The sequence below is a fragment of the Amphiura filiformis genome, chromosome 18 (assembly GCF_039555335.1).
Source record: "Amphiura filiformis chromosome 18, Afil_fr2py, whole genome shotgun sequence".
Taxonomy (NCBI): Eukaryota; Metazoa; Echinodermata; class Ophiuroidea; order Amphilepidida; family Amphiuridae; genus Amphiura; species Amphiura filiformis.
Window position 1 is genome coordinate 20,746,595 of NC_092645.1, and position 17,596 is coordinate 20,764,190.

Below are 17,596 nucleotides of genomic sequence, written 5' to 3' on the forward strand. Positions count from 1 at the left end.
CCTCATTTTCATGGATGTTCTAGTTCATATCAAATTTTTGTCAAATATATTCATGTGGTATATGAATATGTACCTAATATGACATCCATTTACTGTTTTTCTTTTCTTTGCAAAATGTTATTTTCATATTTAATAAATTATTAAATTCTATGTTTTTCATTGTAATATTTTCATGTAACCTTGGGTGCCATCAGCCACACGCTCAGCGTTCTTGATGGCATCCACATCTCATATAATTTATAATGCATTTGATTATCTGTATTTAATAATAATTTGTATATATGTGAGAAGAAACCAAATAAACTTGAATTGAATTGAATTGAATTGAATTGAATGACATGAGCAATGCGCATATAGGGTGTTTGAGGGTGTTTATTGAGGGTCACGGAGTTCCAACATAGCTTGGTAGACACAGGTTTTGAAATCAGCATACACGAATTAAACAAATCAATTTGGTTGCCAGCTTTTACGCGAACTTGCCACTTCATGACTTGATGCTTAAATAAGACATTTCCAAAATAGAACCAGACTAATATACCCGGCTAATATAATTATGTGAACACTGCTTTTACAAAATAATTCAACATGATATCACGATTTAGGCTTCTATCGAAACTCAGCGACTTCAAAAGTGTGAAGTGTTTTGATCCATACAATCTCAAAATCAATTGATTGAGATGATTAGCGTATTCGTCTCAGTTACATAACAGATGCGGTTAAATGATGGGGTGGTGTTACCAACCATATTTGGAGTCATTACGTTGTCATCAACTGGGTTGGTTCAGGTCACTGCTTATGGTAATTCGAGTGCGCTGCTGGGGGTAGAGATCGAATATGTAAGGACCAACGCCTGACGGCGTTGATTATTGTGCTAAATATTGCGTTGGTCCTGTATGGACTAGCTCAGATCGCCCGCCAAATAAGTTTCCAGTTCAGAAATTGCATTTTTTTCTCAGCCTTGAGAAAAAAAGGCAGACGTGTGAATCGAACCCGGTCCTCACTTTTATAAAACCCAGTACGTTACCACTAAGCCAAGTGAGAAGCTATGAGAGGTTTGATAGTAATCCTTGATATTCGCTGAATAGAATAAATCAATACTGATAGGCTTATTTGTCTAGTGTACGATTAACAGACGTTCCATAGGGCCTATAAACTAGGAATATAATGTGAAATGATTATCAATCGAGCAATTAATCAAGTTTTAAGTTATCAACAATCAATAATAAACCGATGAGTCATGGAATATTAATAATTTCTTACTTATCTACCAAATAAATAAATAAATAAATAAGTCAGTAAATAAATAAATATGCATAGGCCTAAATAAATAAATAATGCAGTTAACATTTTAGTTAGAAAACTCCAAACATTCTGTTATAATTTTCTGCTATGCACGCAAAGGACTTGTGCCTTTAATATCCGCGCCTAATCAATAATGGGTCTTTCACCATGATCACATAGGCCTACCATGTTAAACTACTGACCATGCTGACCGTATCCCTGTGGATTATCTACTGATCAAATCAGTGAAGTGGATGTTTTTACTTTTCAAGTCTACATATCAAGGTCATAGCAGGGCATTTACAAAGAATGGTCAAAGGTCAACGTTTCCAAAAGAAGTATAGTATAGATGTTGGCGCAAGCTTTCGTGCGGGAAACATAAAAACATACCCCAACTAATTATGGAATAGTCCTGTTCTAAGCATTTATCCAACACAATTTAGGCCCCAATGTATTATGTTATTACGGAAGTAACTAAGGGCCATGTAACTCATGTAACGCTTTGTAACGCAAGACGTCAGGATCTTGTGATCACAAATCCCGACGTCTTGTGTTCCTGACTTAGCCAGTTTGAAATAAAGAGATAGTAAAGATATAAAAATAAAGAAATAGTTAAGACAACTCATGATCTCAAGAACCCATGAAATCTGTTCAATTTTCACGCCGTTAGTATTTTAATTGTAAGCCCATCCACTTTAGTTATCTCGAGATCCTATTGGCTTGAGTTCACGAGTTCCTGACTTTAAAGTCATGAAGTCAGGATCTCGTGATCCTGTGTTCCTGACTTGAAGTCAGAAAGTCAAGAACTCAAGCGTGGCTTGAGTTCACGAGTTCCTGACTTTAGGTCATGAAAATAGGATCTCGAGATAACTAAAGTGGATGGGCCTACAATTAAATGAGTTCTTGAGATCCAAAGCGAACCCACATGGCCCTTAGTTACTTCCGTATGTTATAGTGTTGTTGATGTTGTTTACTTCTGATAGCCATAAGTTAATCATTTTTAGGTCTTTTTACTTGGTTCTGGTGTCTAGTCTATGTTTTTTGGGTCAATCAATCTATTTATGCAGTTAATAGTAGTCTCAAATCTTCATATGTTGAGTAACGACCATTTCTGACCCAAATGCACTTAACCCAGTTTGAAACCAGGCCCGTAGACCTCCTATATAAATTATTGAAAAAGCTAGAAAACAGGTCAAACATTACATTACAATATTAATTGGAAAAAACGAAATAGACACACAGCATATGTTACATTAAGTACAAAATGTAAATTTTTGCACTGCAGACTTTTATACAAGTTTGATAGTTTAATGGAATTTATTGTATTCACATTTTTAGCAATTTCTTGCATTACGAAAGTTTGTATGACACACAACATACTTTACATTTAGTACAAAATGTAGATTAGATTTTTGCACTGCAGACTTTTTATACAATTTTGATAGTTTAATGGATTTTATTGTATTTACAATTTTAGCAATTTCTTGCATTACAAAAGCATGACACACAACATACTTTACATTTAGTAAAAACTGTAGATTAGAATTTTGCACTGCAGACTTTTTATACAATTTTGATAGTTTAGTGGATTTTACTGTTTTCACATTTTTATTTTCTTGCATTCTAAAAGATTGTATTACACCTTATATTACTGATTATACGAGGCTCCTTTAATTGTGAGCAAGGATAATTCAAAGAGAGGGCAGTTTCCATGGCAACGGCCATTTATACTAAGTTTTAAGCAAATTTCCACGGTAACATTTGGCAAATTCCCTCATCATGTGATCATGACCTTAACCCTAACACTGGACCCTGCTTTTTGGGATCGGAAGTCAAGGAATATCCGAAAAAGTCAAGGAGAAGAAGAATTTTGACTTGGCACCTTTTGGATTCGAACCTTTGACCCTCGCATGCCAAGCACACGATCACGGACCGGTAGCTACACGGGTTATTGCTGCCCGGCCAGCAATTGCGTGCGCATATAACACTTAGGGTGATTGCGTCATCGCAGACCCTGGGATTCATGCATGCGCAGATTTTTTCATCGTAAGATTTTGTAAGATTTTTGGGTGTTAGGGTTAAACATTTGACCCCCGAATAGCCAGTATTAGGGGTAATAAGTTTTTCTTTTCCTGATCTTTGTTTAACACTGTCAACTAGGGGAGAGCTCCATCCAAGCCATGTGTATTACCCATTGCCCTTCTATGGTGACAGTGGTATGTTAAAATAAGATCAGGGAAAGAAAATTTATTATCCCCGATACTGGCTATTTGGGAGTAAAATTTTCAAGGACATCTCCACAATATGAGGTAAAATTTACAAATAATAATAGTAATATAAATGGCCAGTTGCTATTTACTGTCACAGGCACAATCTCAATCAGCTGCATGATAGTATCGTAGATATCATCAGTGTCATGTGGTCGTGCTAAATTTCATCTCCGGTATCGGTACCAAGGCGCATCAGGTGATCCACTCGAAGGTTTTGTTCCCCCGAGTTTCGTCCCCATTATCATCAAGGTAAAACCCGATATACCAACTTTTGTTGCCTCCCTCATCCCAGATGACAGCAACAACATTTTTCTGTGACCTATGACCTTTAAATTTTGGGCAAATTTTCCTCATTTTGAGCAATCTGTTGCATTTAAAAAGTTTGTATTACACTTTATAGGGGGCCTATTATTGATATGCATGGATTCTTTACTTTTAAGCTACATGTATTAGGAGATTGTCTGGTAAATGGCTTGTAGAAGCGCAATTCCAGCTTGCTTTCTTCTTTATTTTCCTATTCTGTTTCACTTCACCCCTGCATTTCTCCCTGCATGCCTTCCCCTTTATACTCTTCTTCATTCTAATTTCGCTTTAACTCTCTCAGCTGTATGTACAGGTGGCAATTCCATCAGCCCACTTGTCCATAATCGCCTATCTGCTTGCAACTCAACCCCACCTCCTAGCTGGTACCAGGCGGATAACTCTGGCTTTGCGGCCAGAGGAAACAGACGGGGCTCTGGGTATGGGAAGGAAAACCCTAGTTCAAACCAACAAGGGTTCCCCCCTTGTTTATGTGTGTAAGGACACACCGATAACAGCTTGTTTATAACTTCCACAGTGTCCAAAGGGGGAGCAGCCTATCTGGATTCCCCTAACCAAGTTGTATTTTTCAAGTACATCATCCAGGCATAGGTTATTGCGACGGGCTAGTGTCCCATCCAATGTAAAAAGCCTTTTCACTACGAAACCTGACAAAAGAGAAACTACCAAAACTCGTACCGAAAAGCCACCTCAGACTAAACCAGTCCATATGAAGGGTAGTGGTGAAAGCCCTTTCAGGGAAGCCATTAACTGGATGAGAGGGAGGAAGACTAGGTACAATCCAAAAGAAACAACATCAATGAACATCACAAAAACCAAACTCAAGATAGGAAACTGGAACGTTCAGGGCCTCAACGCCCCGGGAAAGATCGATGTGCTGATTGATGAATGTGATAGACATAAGTTGGACTTGGTCGCCTTAACAGAACTGCACTGGCCTGGCCAAGGAAGAAGCCGACACGGAAATTGGGAAATCATACACTCCGGTCCAGACACCAGCAGAAGAGAGAAAACCGGCGGTCTTTTGTTTTCCCATACAGCTGCAAAATCCCTGCTGTCATATGAATGCATTTCTGATAGGCTGCTCATAGCAAGATTCAACTGCAAGCATGCGAAACTTACCATAGTAGTATGCTATGCTCCTACCAACAGTGAAACTCGTCATGGTGATGTTGCAAATAAGGATGCCTTCTACAACCAACTGGATGATGTGGTATCCAATATCCCTAAACATGACATTCAAATTGTAGTTGGCGACATGAATGCACAACTAGGAGATGATGTGAGCACATGGAAACCTGCGCTTGGCTGCCATGCTGTAGGGGCCCTTAATGACAATGGCATCAGACTTCTGACTTTCTGCCTCGCACATGACCTTGTTGTTGGCTCTTCACTTTTCCCCCACAAGAATATCCACAAGCTGACATGGAACTCTCCAGATGGTAAAACAGTGAACCAGATTGACCACACCTTGGTTAACAGAAAATGGAGAAACTCGCTAAAAGATGTTAGAGTGTATAGAGGGGCGGATGTTGGCAGCGACCACAATCTTGCAATTACGACCGTTCGCTTATCTCTAGCAGTCCTAAAACAACAGAAGAAGCAGCTGAAGTTCAACTCCTCAAATCTGTTGAACAGAGACATACTTGCAAGCTTTAATGCTACCATCGGCGGCAAATTCAACATCCTTGCTGAATTGGATGACGCCTCTGACATTAATGAAGAGTGGGCCAATTTCACTGATACTGTGAACGCAGCTGCAAGAGAACATCTTGGATACCGTAGAGGGAAACAGGAAGAGTGGATATCATCTGAATCTAGGGAATTGATATCAAAGAGAAAGAGGGCCAAGCCATCTCTTGGCAGTGACTATCGTGAGCTCAATAGGCAAACAAGAGCAAGCCTAAGGAATGACAAGAAATCCTGGTACAGTAAGATTGCTGATGACCTTGAGTGTGCTGCCAGAAGTAACAACATGAGAGAGGTATACCACAAGAAGAACATTTTAATTGGAAAATCCTCCAGAAAAGCATCACAGATAAGAGATGTCAATGGCAACATCATCAAGGACGAAGCTGCACGACTTCAGAGATGGTCTGAATACTTTGAAGGTCTGCTGAATGCTAAAGATCCTGAAGAAACCATAGATTTCTCTGTCTTCGCCCATGCAGAAGAACTAACCATCAATATGGAGCCACCAGATAGGGAGGAGGTTGATAAAGCCCTTGGTCTTCTAAAACGCAACAAAGCTCCAGGAGTAGACAACATCACTCCCGAAATCCTAAAGGATGGCGGAGATGCCATCAGAGAATGGTTGCTCCGTATCTGCCAGCATGTATGGAAGAATGAGGTTACACCAGCAGAGTGGGGTAAAGGCATAATATTACCCTTGCCAAAGAAGGGAGACCTTACCTACTGTAATAACAATCGAGGCATCACCCTCATTGACATCGCCGGGAAAGTCTTCTCCACCATTCTGCTCCAGAGAGTTAAGGATGAATTGGACCTGAGAATGAGAGACAACCAGGCAGGCTTCAGAAAAGGCCGTTCTTGTCAAGACCAAATCTTCAGCCTAAACCAGATCATTGAGAAGTGCCTGGACCAACAGCTACCATGCATCATCAATTTCATTGACTTCAAGGCCGCTTTCGACTCAGTGCACAGACCCTCCCTTTGGGAAATCCTCCGCATCTACGGAATCCTTCCAAGATAATTAACATCATTAGGAATTCATATCGGGACACAACCTGTGCAGTAAAAGCAGAAGGTTCCCTTTCCAGCTGGTTCAAGATCATCACTGGAGTCCGACAGGGTGATATCTGGTCTCCATTACTCTTCGGCTTAGCCATTGACTTTATCATGAAGAGGGCAGTTGATGAAAACAACAGAGGATTAATCCCGCTGCCAAGGAGGAGCTCAAGATACCCTGAAGAAAAGTTGGCCGACCTGGATTATGCTGATGATATAGCTCTCTTTGAAGAGACTGATACCAAGATGGCGGAGACAACTGAAGCCATCCGTGTCATTGCCAGCAAATTAGGACTCCAGATGAGCTATAAGAAGACAGAGATCATGTCCATCGACCGATCCAGTGTTACAAAACCAGCTGTCCCTCTAGGCAACGAAGGTCTCATTAAAGTAGTTGACTACTTCAAGTATCTTGGTGCATACTGCAGTGCTGATGGGTCTAATACCAAAGAGCTTAACAACAGAATTGGCAGAGCCACAGGAGCCTTCAGAGAGCTGGACAAAGTGTGGAAGGATCGTAACATCAACCTGGAGACCAAGCTGAAGTTCTACAATGCTTGTGTACTTTCCATACTCCTCTATGCTGCTGAGTGCTGGACACTCACAGAGAGGGATGAGGCTAGACTGGATGCTTTTGACATGCGCTGTCAACGCAAAATCCTTCGAGTGATATGGTCACAACATATACCTAATAGCCATATAAGATCTAAGACCAAACAGCCCCAACTCACATCAGTCATCCGGAAACGCCGCCTACAGTGGTTTGGACATCTGCAGCGAATGGGTAAAGATCGCATCCCCAAGAGGCTTTACCTTTGGAAGCCAACCCATGGGAGACGCAGACCTGGTCGTCCAAAGACATCGTGGAGAGACGTCATCCACAGAGACATCTCGAGGCTGGACCTGGGATGGACAGTAGAGGAGGCTGAGGTTGCAGCTATGGACCGTAGGATTTGGAAGCATCTCTTGAGCCAGGCAGCAGGTGCAGAAATGCATGACGCTGACTGGTAGGTAGGTAGGTAGGTAGGTATTAGGAGATTGCCATGGTAATGGCCATTTATACTAATATTTAAGCGAATTTCCGCAGTAATCTATGATCTTTGAATTTTGGGTAGTTTTACCCAAAATTGACCCATTTTTTTCATTTTGAGCAATTTTTGCATTAAAAAAAGTTTGTAATACACTTTATAAGTATATTATATTATTGATATACAATGGATTCTTTAATTTTAAGATACACGTATTAGGAGATTTCAAAGAGAAGGCAGTTGCCATGGCAATGGCCATCAATACTAATATTTAAGCGAATTTCCAAATTCGATTTCACAAGAAAAGTAGGCCCTCTCCGAATAACTGCTAACAGAGCTAGATTTAGTACTAGTTTCGGTGTTAAATTGAAATAGCAGCATCACTTTCTAACATTTGTTAATAAAAGTTGAACCTGTAAAGATATACAAAATTGGAGCGTAAGTGAAATATCTAGGCTTTATTTGATACAGCTAAAGATGACGTAAAAAGGTGGAATTGTCGTTTAAAATGTTTATTTTTACATGCTTTTCACTATGATGGAGAGGCAATGTTTGGTGGTGTGCGCCCCCGTAACAGACAGAGGTTACCCAGATGAAAGAGAGCAGTATACTTGTAGTATATTGATCATCAAATGACCTTCAATGCAGACCCCAAAATCCATTTAATGTCATCAGCATGATTGGTCAGCATGAATGTATGTATGTATGTATGTATTTCAAATATCGAGAATCATAGATAAATAAGCGTTTTTATGTTTAACACTGTTCCAATATATTATTGTTTTTGTTGTTCACGACATGGTGATAGAAAATAAATATTGTGGACCCTACCTGCGTTCCTTGGAAGAAAAAGGTAATATTCATTTGAGGGTGCATAAAGCATGATGCAAAAAGGTTATTTTTAAATCAGCATAGACGGAAATTTAGTGCTGAACCCCAACTAATTAGGGAATAGCCCTGTTCTAAGCATTTATCCAACACAAATAAGGCTCCAATGTATTATGTTATTACGGAAGTAACTAAGGGCCATGTAACGCATGTAACACTTTGTAACGCAAGAAGTCAGGATCTTGTGATCACAAATCCCGACTTCTTGTGTTCCTGACTTAGCCAGTTTGAAATAAAGAGATAGTAAAGATATAAAAATAAAAAAAATAGTTAAGACAACTCATGATCTCAAGAACCCATGAAATCTGTTCAATTTTCACGGCGTTAGTATTTTAATTGTAAGCCCATCCACTTTAGTTATCTCGAGATCCTATTGGCCTGACTTTAGGTCATGAAAATAGGATCTCGAGATAACTAAAGTGGATGGGCCTACAATTAAATGAGTTCTTGAGATCTAAAGCGAACCCACATGGCCCTTAGTTACTTCCGTATGTTATAGTGTTGTTGATGTTGTTTACTTCTGATAGGCTCCCTTTTTATCAAATTTCATTTCCAAGCTTGGAAAATCACCGAACATGAGTTTAGCATGATAATATCGCAATTTTGCACTTTCCTGAAAAAGAACATAAAGTAAGATGTGCCCATTTTAAAACGCAAAAAGTCTCCATGATTTTCATTTGTTCAATTATTTAACCTAAATCTACTTTATCCAACAAGTAAATAACTTTGTCAAAAATATTGAGGAACTCTCAAAATCATCTTGCAAACTTGGCTTCAAAATTAGGATTTTTCACATTTATACAATTGCTGAAAAGGCCATTACACCCCTCTCTGAAAATGGAAGAACCCAAACGTTGTCCAAAGAGTTTTTAATTGTTATGTCGAGACAAAATGTGTTTAATTACTGAGAAGTATAAATAAAATATCTGCAGGTGCGCATTATTACGTAGCTCTAATCACAAGTTAGTACACATTTCAAAGTTTTTTGAAACTCATGAACACGTGTTTGATTGAAAAAAAGCACACAATTTGCTGACCCCCATCTTCCACCTACCATCTGAGTCTATCGGATTAACTCTGTTAAATTTAATTCGGCCTATTACCACTCATTTATTGTATCCCAAGAAATAAAGCTTACGTGTCACTGAATAGCGCCCGCTGTTGGCTACGTGTCCTTTCTTTGTCATACATGTTTAATACAAGGATTTTAGAGCAACAGTGACTATTATTAAATAGTTAACATTGACTTAAAATCTATAATTTGTTTTGTGCAACATTGTTTGAAATTTATAATTGATTAAAAATCTATATTTTGTTAAATTTATACATGAATATATTATAAGCAGTAGAGAAATTGTTTATATCGGTATTGCACACATAAACATTTTTGCAAAATCAGTATACAGTCCCCGTGCAGTTCTTATTTCCCGAAGATTGATAAAAACACTTGTAAGGGGAGGGGGCTGATGCAAAAAAATTTTATCGCGAAAATTTTCGGGGCCCCCCTTCACAGACCTCGAAAATTTCAGGCCCCCCCCCCTTTTTGACATGAAAATTATCGGTCAACCCCATAGAAAAGTATATAAACTCAATTTTCCCAGAAAAAATTGTGGCCATTTTTTCAGGGCCCCCCTTAGGAGGGTCAACATTTTTCAGGCTCCCCTTTTTGCATCAGGCCCCCCCCCTTACAAGTGTTTGTGAACGGTTCCTAAGTAGTATTACTAATAATGGTACATGTATAATGTAATAGGTGGATCTAGGTGTAATCAGCCATTCACACAATTGCGTGTTGGCACGGTATCCATCGTCGTAACCGGTGTGGCAGGTGCTGAACGATTTAGGGACAAAAAAACAAAACACACTGCTGTTTGCAAACACAGCACCAAAACGCAGCAAACAATATACCCCTCATCGAATGATTAACCTCCAATTCATCACTTATGACATATAGAATGGATTTTTAAAAATTCTTGTTTTCTATTATAGTGCCGTGTTTTCGGGCTGTTGTTTGAAAATACAGCATTCACCTTTTTTTCATTCACAGCATGGATTTTCGTGCTGTGTTGGATTTCGCAATCTTAGGTTTTATATAACAGTGTAGACTATGCCATAGTCGATTTTTGATAAATAAAAACATGTTATTAATCATGATGAAAGCATTCAGTTGAAATGCTAGTATAAAATTGTTATGAACAAGTTTATATAATCATATTAGTGACAGTAAAATTAAAGTATACGTTTAGTTAGGTGAAAAAGTTCAATTTGGTGACCACTCTCTGGCTAGTAAGGTTTGACGATTGATTCGACTTCTATGGACCATTTAGAAGAAAAAAAAATAATAGCCACCATGTCCATCGCGAAAATCCCGGCATTTTTCGCTAGAGGCCAAAATCCAAAATGGCCGCCGTCACCATTTTGAAAATTTAAGTTTTGAACCAGAGCACCTATAATCATACACAAAGACACTTTTTCGGATATGTCGAGTACAAGGATTCCGATTCTGATATTAGTTTGACATTACGGCATCATTTTCACCCAGAAATCCAAGATGGTGGCCGGCACCATCTTGAAAAATTTAGTTTTGAACAAGAGGACCTAAAACCGTGTACAAAGACACTTTTTTGGATAAGTCGACCACAAGGATTTCAAATTTGACATTACTTGACATTACGAACTCATATTTACCCAGCAATCCAAGATGGTGGCCGCCGGCGCCATCTTGAAAAAAATAATTTTTGAACCAGATTACCTAAAATCGTGTACAAAGACACTCTTTCCGGTAAGTCGACCCCAAGAAATCCGAATCTGACATTAATTTTACGTTACAACATAATTTTTGCCCAGAAATCCAAGATGGCCCCCATTTGGTAGAGCGTAAATGTGATTTTTGAATGAGAGCAGAAGCATAAGTGTGTCATTTCCGCCTTATCTGGGGTTCATGTCTCGCTGGGGTTATCTGGGGTTTATATGCCTTATCTGGGTTTAGAATGCGATATGCTAAGGTTAAGGCATCTTAGCCACAGGTAAGGAACGTAAACCCAGGATAAGGCCGTCTAAACCAGATATAAGGCGCCTTATCCCTAGATAAGTGATGTAAACCCAAGATAAGGCAGTTTAAACCCCATTACCGGAAAAAGTGTCTTGTACACGATTTTAGGTAATCTGGTTCAAAACTTATGTTTTTCAAGATGGCGCCGGCGGCCACCATCTTGGATTTCTGGGTAAATATGAGTTCGTAATGTCAAAGTAATGTCAATTTAAAAGCCTGATCCAGCTCATTTTACACAGACAATCTATTTCCCAGGCCTAAATGAGGATTAAATATGAATTAGCTCCTAATAGTTGGGTTTTAAGCCTTTTCTAATGTATTAAATTAAATCGTGTTTCACGTTCCTCGTTTGAAACACTGATTTTTCCCTCCCAGGGTGTAGTAGACTTTATTTACTGGTGTGCACTCTTAAAGGTCATTGTGTGAGCTTAAAACATAAGATGTTTAAGATAAAATTTCCTGAAAAAAATCGCACTAAGTACTGTATTATGTTGCTGCTGCTCTGAGCAGCTGTCATCGGTATGGTTAACAGGAAGAAGGAAATGACAGTAAGATTGATCATTTAAATGCCATCGATTTTTATAAACAAAGTAACAGAGACGGATGTTGGCGATTGCAATAAAGGTGTACGATTAAGTGACTAGCCAAATGCGTCTGAATAAAATTAACGATAAACTATATGTGACCGTACAGCACGAATGAACCGTAAATGTCCTAAATTGTATTCTGAGCTACAGTGTAAAATATGCATAAAGGTCGTATTCGTCGGTACCTCAAGTTGGCGCGAAATGTATCTCATTTTAAACGAATCAATAATATTAAGCTCCTACCTTTAATGTCTATATAATTCTTGCTTTGGCTAAATCCTGTTCAAGTGGTGGGTTACAAAGCATTGTATTTTGTCTAGGTATGTGCAGGCGGCTGACACTGGAAAATGTGCATGTCAAAATGACCCGTCTCCTCCGCAGCCAATTAGTTCCGCTCCATCGAAATCACAGCTGGTCACGGAGGAGACTACCCTTCTTTGTGTTTGTTCATTTGTGTATGGAGAGTCATTCTTGGAGTCTATAATGACTTAGGCCACGCTCTCAGCTAGAGTCCGACGCTGCATTGTACTAGAAATACATTTTCTGTGAAATCGCTATAGAGCTAACCGGGAACACGTATTCATTTAAATATATAGCATTAAAATTAGTATCACCCTTGTGGCCCCCGTCCAGTGGAAAACCTTAATTCTTTCATTAAAAAGAAATGAAAAAAAAACCCCAAAAAACAACACCACGGATCCACCTGTGCACAGCACAAAATGGGAACAGCAATTTGTCTCAAAAATGAATGAATTTTAAGAAACATACGGGATATGATGAACCATTGACCTGATGTCATGATAGTAGGATCTATTAGTCGTTTTACATACAATGTATATAGGTTAAATGCCACTAATTATGTATTACACGGGTTTCAATGGGAAAATGCCTAATTTCTTGTGGAATTTTCTCATATTCAGAACTCTCACAGTTCAATGCCACTAATATCAGGTGAAACTATATGATTTAGATGCCAAATGATCAAAAATTCAACATAGGTTGACCTGAGACTTTTCTTGTTTTAACGCATTGAACCGTAAACACCTTAAAATGACAGTGCGCCCTCGAAGCTGAAAGTTACCATTTGGTAGGGCGCATATTGACTAAAAACCGCGCGTATGAAAAGCCGTGCGTATGAATTTTGGTACTATTACAACAAAAATGTCATATAATGAGAGAAAATGTACCATTTTGAAGCATCAAACTGTAAAAAGTACTTTTTTGGCTATATAACTTGATCAATTTCAGCGATTTTAATGCAGTCTTTTCGAATGCCATGAAAACAAATAGTTACTCGTCGTATTTCAATGTATAGCCCAGGCCTATTAGTGGTATTTAACCTATACCGTATTGTCATAATACCAATATTTATCATAATATATGTGGCTGGACGCGGCGAATGAGCCGTAAACTCGGCAAACTTCATTTTGAGCTACAGGTGAAAATATATGCAAATCTCGTATTTTGGCGAAGTTGAGATTTTGCAGATTTGAAATGTTTAAGCTTTCTTCTAAACACATACAAAGTTTTATTTTAAAGAAATAAGTGGAAATATGAAATAATCTACATTTTCTGAGGCCCATCTGATGAATGGTCATTATGCTTCCCTAACTTTGAACGCGTTTTTCTCGGTTTCGCGTTTTGATTCATGACAACCTATAACAAGCCATAACTTCGTTTCTGATTGTCATATGAAGTTCATTGAGGTGTCATTTTAATCCCTGAAACATGCTCTTTGCAAATATGTAAAAAAGTAAAAATGACCAGCGGGGGACTTTACGGCTTATTCGAGGTGTCCAGGCACATATAATGAGTAATATTTGGCATCGTATATGTGCAGTCCATATGCACAAACGAATACTGATCTTTATGATATTCAGGTTTTTGTGCATCTCGATTACATGTCACGTAGGAGGTCATACGTGTTGACCTTCATATATTGCATTTGTTCATCTGTGTATGGAGAGAAGAAACGCCATTAAACGCCATTAAAACTCCATCAGTATTATAGCGTAGTTCATTGAATTGCTATTCCAAGTACTTTGATAATACAGATAAATATGTATTGATGGGTCGAGGCGATTGCATTGAAAAACCTAATTAATTATTCATAACAGTTACGTAATCAATCGATAGTGCGGACACTTTTCACTTGCAAACCACCAAAATTCGTGATCTTTTAGCGTTAGAAAAGAAACCACGTGAATAGAGTGCCCTCTCAAGGATAGGTTCTCTGCGTTATGTGTAACCAACAATTAACAATGAGAGGAAATTCCAGAACCTCGTTGACTTGGGGATGATTTGAAATGACTAATTATGACCGTTTGATATTTATTACCAGCAATGGAAAAAGAGACACATGTAGAAACGAAAAAAGTTTACCATTTTGTTGAAGGAGCAAAATTCAACAAACCATAACCCCGCTTCTGGATATCGTTTGAAGTCAAATGATATACCATTTTAAAGCTTATGATATATATTTTCTAAACACGAAATAAAACAAAATTGACCGGGGAGGAATTTACGTCTAGATGCTGAGAAGGCTTTGACGAGTAACCAAGTAGAAGTAGAAGTACGGCTCATTCGTCGTGTACGGTCACATATAGGGAATTTTAGTGACATGTGTAAAAATATTTAAATTTGCACCATAAGATTTTTAAAACTGTTTTCAGGTTTTGAAAGAGTATTATTCTCATCACCTGTTCACACATCGGCAAGGTTTGTTGTTTATTTACAAAAACTGAAATTTGGATACTGATATAACACTGAAAACCATTTTCAGCGTTATCCTTTTTTTAAATTATATTTTCAGTGTGACTATTGTCTGCTCGTATTTAGCAATGGTTATAATAATTTCCATAAAAAATAGCATGATCCAAAAAATGTCAGTGTGATTAGCACCAGTTGGATTCATAAATATCCACTCATTTTCAGAAGTGTTTCGGTCCATTTGCAGTGCGATTGGACCGTTGCCAAAATCGCAAAAGAACTATTTTTAGTACAATGATGAATATTCAGATATTAAAAGTTGGTAGTACGCAACAACGTGGTTCTTGAGTTATGTTGAAAAGAGGGCTGAAACAACGTTACGTTTGCAAAATGTACATAACTCATTAACAACAATACATCAAGCACGTTTCCAAAGTATATAAACTAATCATTGTTGACCGGCACACGGTACACGTACTTCGTTGCAAACTACAGCAGACATTATGGACCTAGCATACAACCATAGAGGGCAGGCTAATGATGTTTTCAAGTGAGATTCCTGGTGAGGATGAAACCTCACTGTTTTTATTTGGTGCCTATATCGGGCAGTAGTTGTAATTTGTTGAATGAACCGTTGCAAAACATCAAAGTGTTATTTTTCAATAATATCGAGTTTTTGGCTGCTTCGACCAACCCTTAAATCTATGTAATGCTAAAGTATATACCTCAATCAAATATCCCAAAGAATGAGAGGAAAGCTGTCGGAAAACACCGCCATAGTTCCAGCAGGCAAAGGCAAATGTTTAGTGGTTGTGAACATGTGACATGTTGCTATGATGACAAGTACACTGCTAAAGGATGAGAAAACATACAAACGCGGAGGTTATAATCTATATAAAAATTGTTACAAAAAAAAAAAAAAAGCTAACTGTGTTTACTACAAAGATCTTTAACATCGATGATAAGTGACCTAGGCGGTCAAATCACCTATTTTCACCATATCCGAAGAGTCTTTCTATGTAAAATGCGCTTGCACGTCACTCTCTCTTCCCCCTTTTAGAGGAGGAGGACCGAGACCCCTAGCTCTGTCCGTGTACTTGGTCATTCTCTCTTTACCTAAATAGATACATCACGATGAGGAAAGCAAAATTTATTCCAGATTTTAATGAATATCATCATGCACCTTTTAAGGAGAAGAAAGTCAAAGGACATCTCCCTGATTGGATTAATGGGGATATTCTGCATTTATGTAAAGACAGGGACTATTATTTTGCTAAGGCACATAAAACAAATGATCAAGCTGATTGGGACATGGCAAGGATGTTAAGAAATAAAGTAAACAACATGAGGTACTATCTCAAAAAAAAAAATATTGTAATGAAGCTGTTACTAACAGTATGCATGACAGTAAAAAATTATGGAAATCAATTAAGAAAATAATTCCAAGTAAGACTGTTAGTGCTCCTAGCGTAGTAAATTCTGATAGTGGTCAAACAAATTCAAGTAGTAGTATTGCAAATGAATTTAACAACTATTTTACATCAATTGGTAATACACTTGGTAAGCAATTTGATAGTAAAATAAATGTAACTAATTGTCCATGTAACCATTTATATTGTAAGCAATACTGTACTGTAAATAAGTTTAAGTTTCTAGAAATAACCTCTGATTTTGTATTAGAACAAATATGTAATATGGATAACAACAAATCACCTGGATTTGATCAATTTAATGTAAAATTACTCAAATTGGCTGCACCATTTATTTCTGATTGCCTGGCCTACATTTGTAACTTGTCTTTAAGCAATTCTGTATTTCCTGATAACTGGAAAAAGGCAAAGGTAACACCTATTCACAAGTCAGGTGATAAAAATAATGTTGGAAATTATAGGCCAATTTCAGTCCTACCCATTGTCATTACGTTTGGGTTTTGGAAAGAACCTTCTGTTAAATCATGCATAACTCAATTACAAGTCTCTAAATCCCTTTCTTCTTGTCTATTGATATTTTGAATAGTGTTTATCTTTCCCTAATAGATTATGATACTAAATGAACAATCAGCTTGGGCAGTTCGCACTAGGCCCTACATCTCATAGGACAATAACGCTAGTGCCCTGATCGATTCTTCCTGCATATCAATATGCTTCATTTACATTACATTACAGAGATCGGACACTAATCTAATCCCAACCATAACAAACCATGTAAACAATGATCACCTATATTACAGGTGATATTACAGGTCTATATTACAGGATTAGATTAGTAAACTATGATATATTTGCAAGAATTATTTTGATTGAGCAGGAAAGATGTGATACTATTTTTTTTATAGTAGTCTAGTTGCCGGCATCAGGTATACATAGAATGTTTTTTTTATGATGATGACATGGACGTACTGATCATTTTGTATGATGCAAACTCATAGGTGTTGTGCGTTTGGCAATTTGGGAGGGGTGGGGGTTCAAAATGCCCCCATAGGATTATAAAATCAAAATTTCAATTGCTCAAATACCTCTTTCAAATATATCAAATTATTTGAATAAATAAACAAAAATAAATAAATAAATAAATAAATAAATAGATAAATAAATAAATAAATAAATAAATAAATAAATAAATAAATAAATAAATAAATAAATAAATAAATAAATAAACGAAAAAAATTGAACAAATTGTAGCGTAGCATTAAAATCATAAATATAACCATTGCTG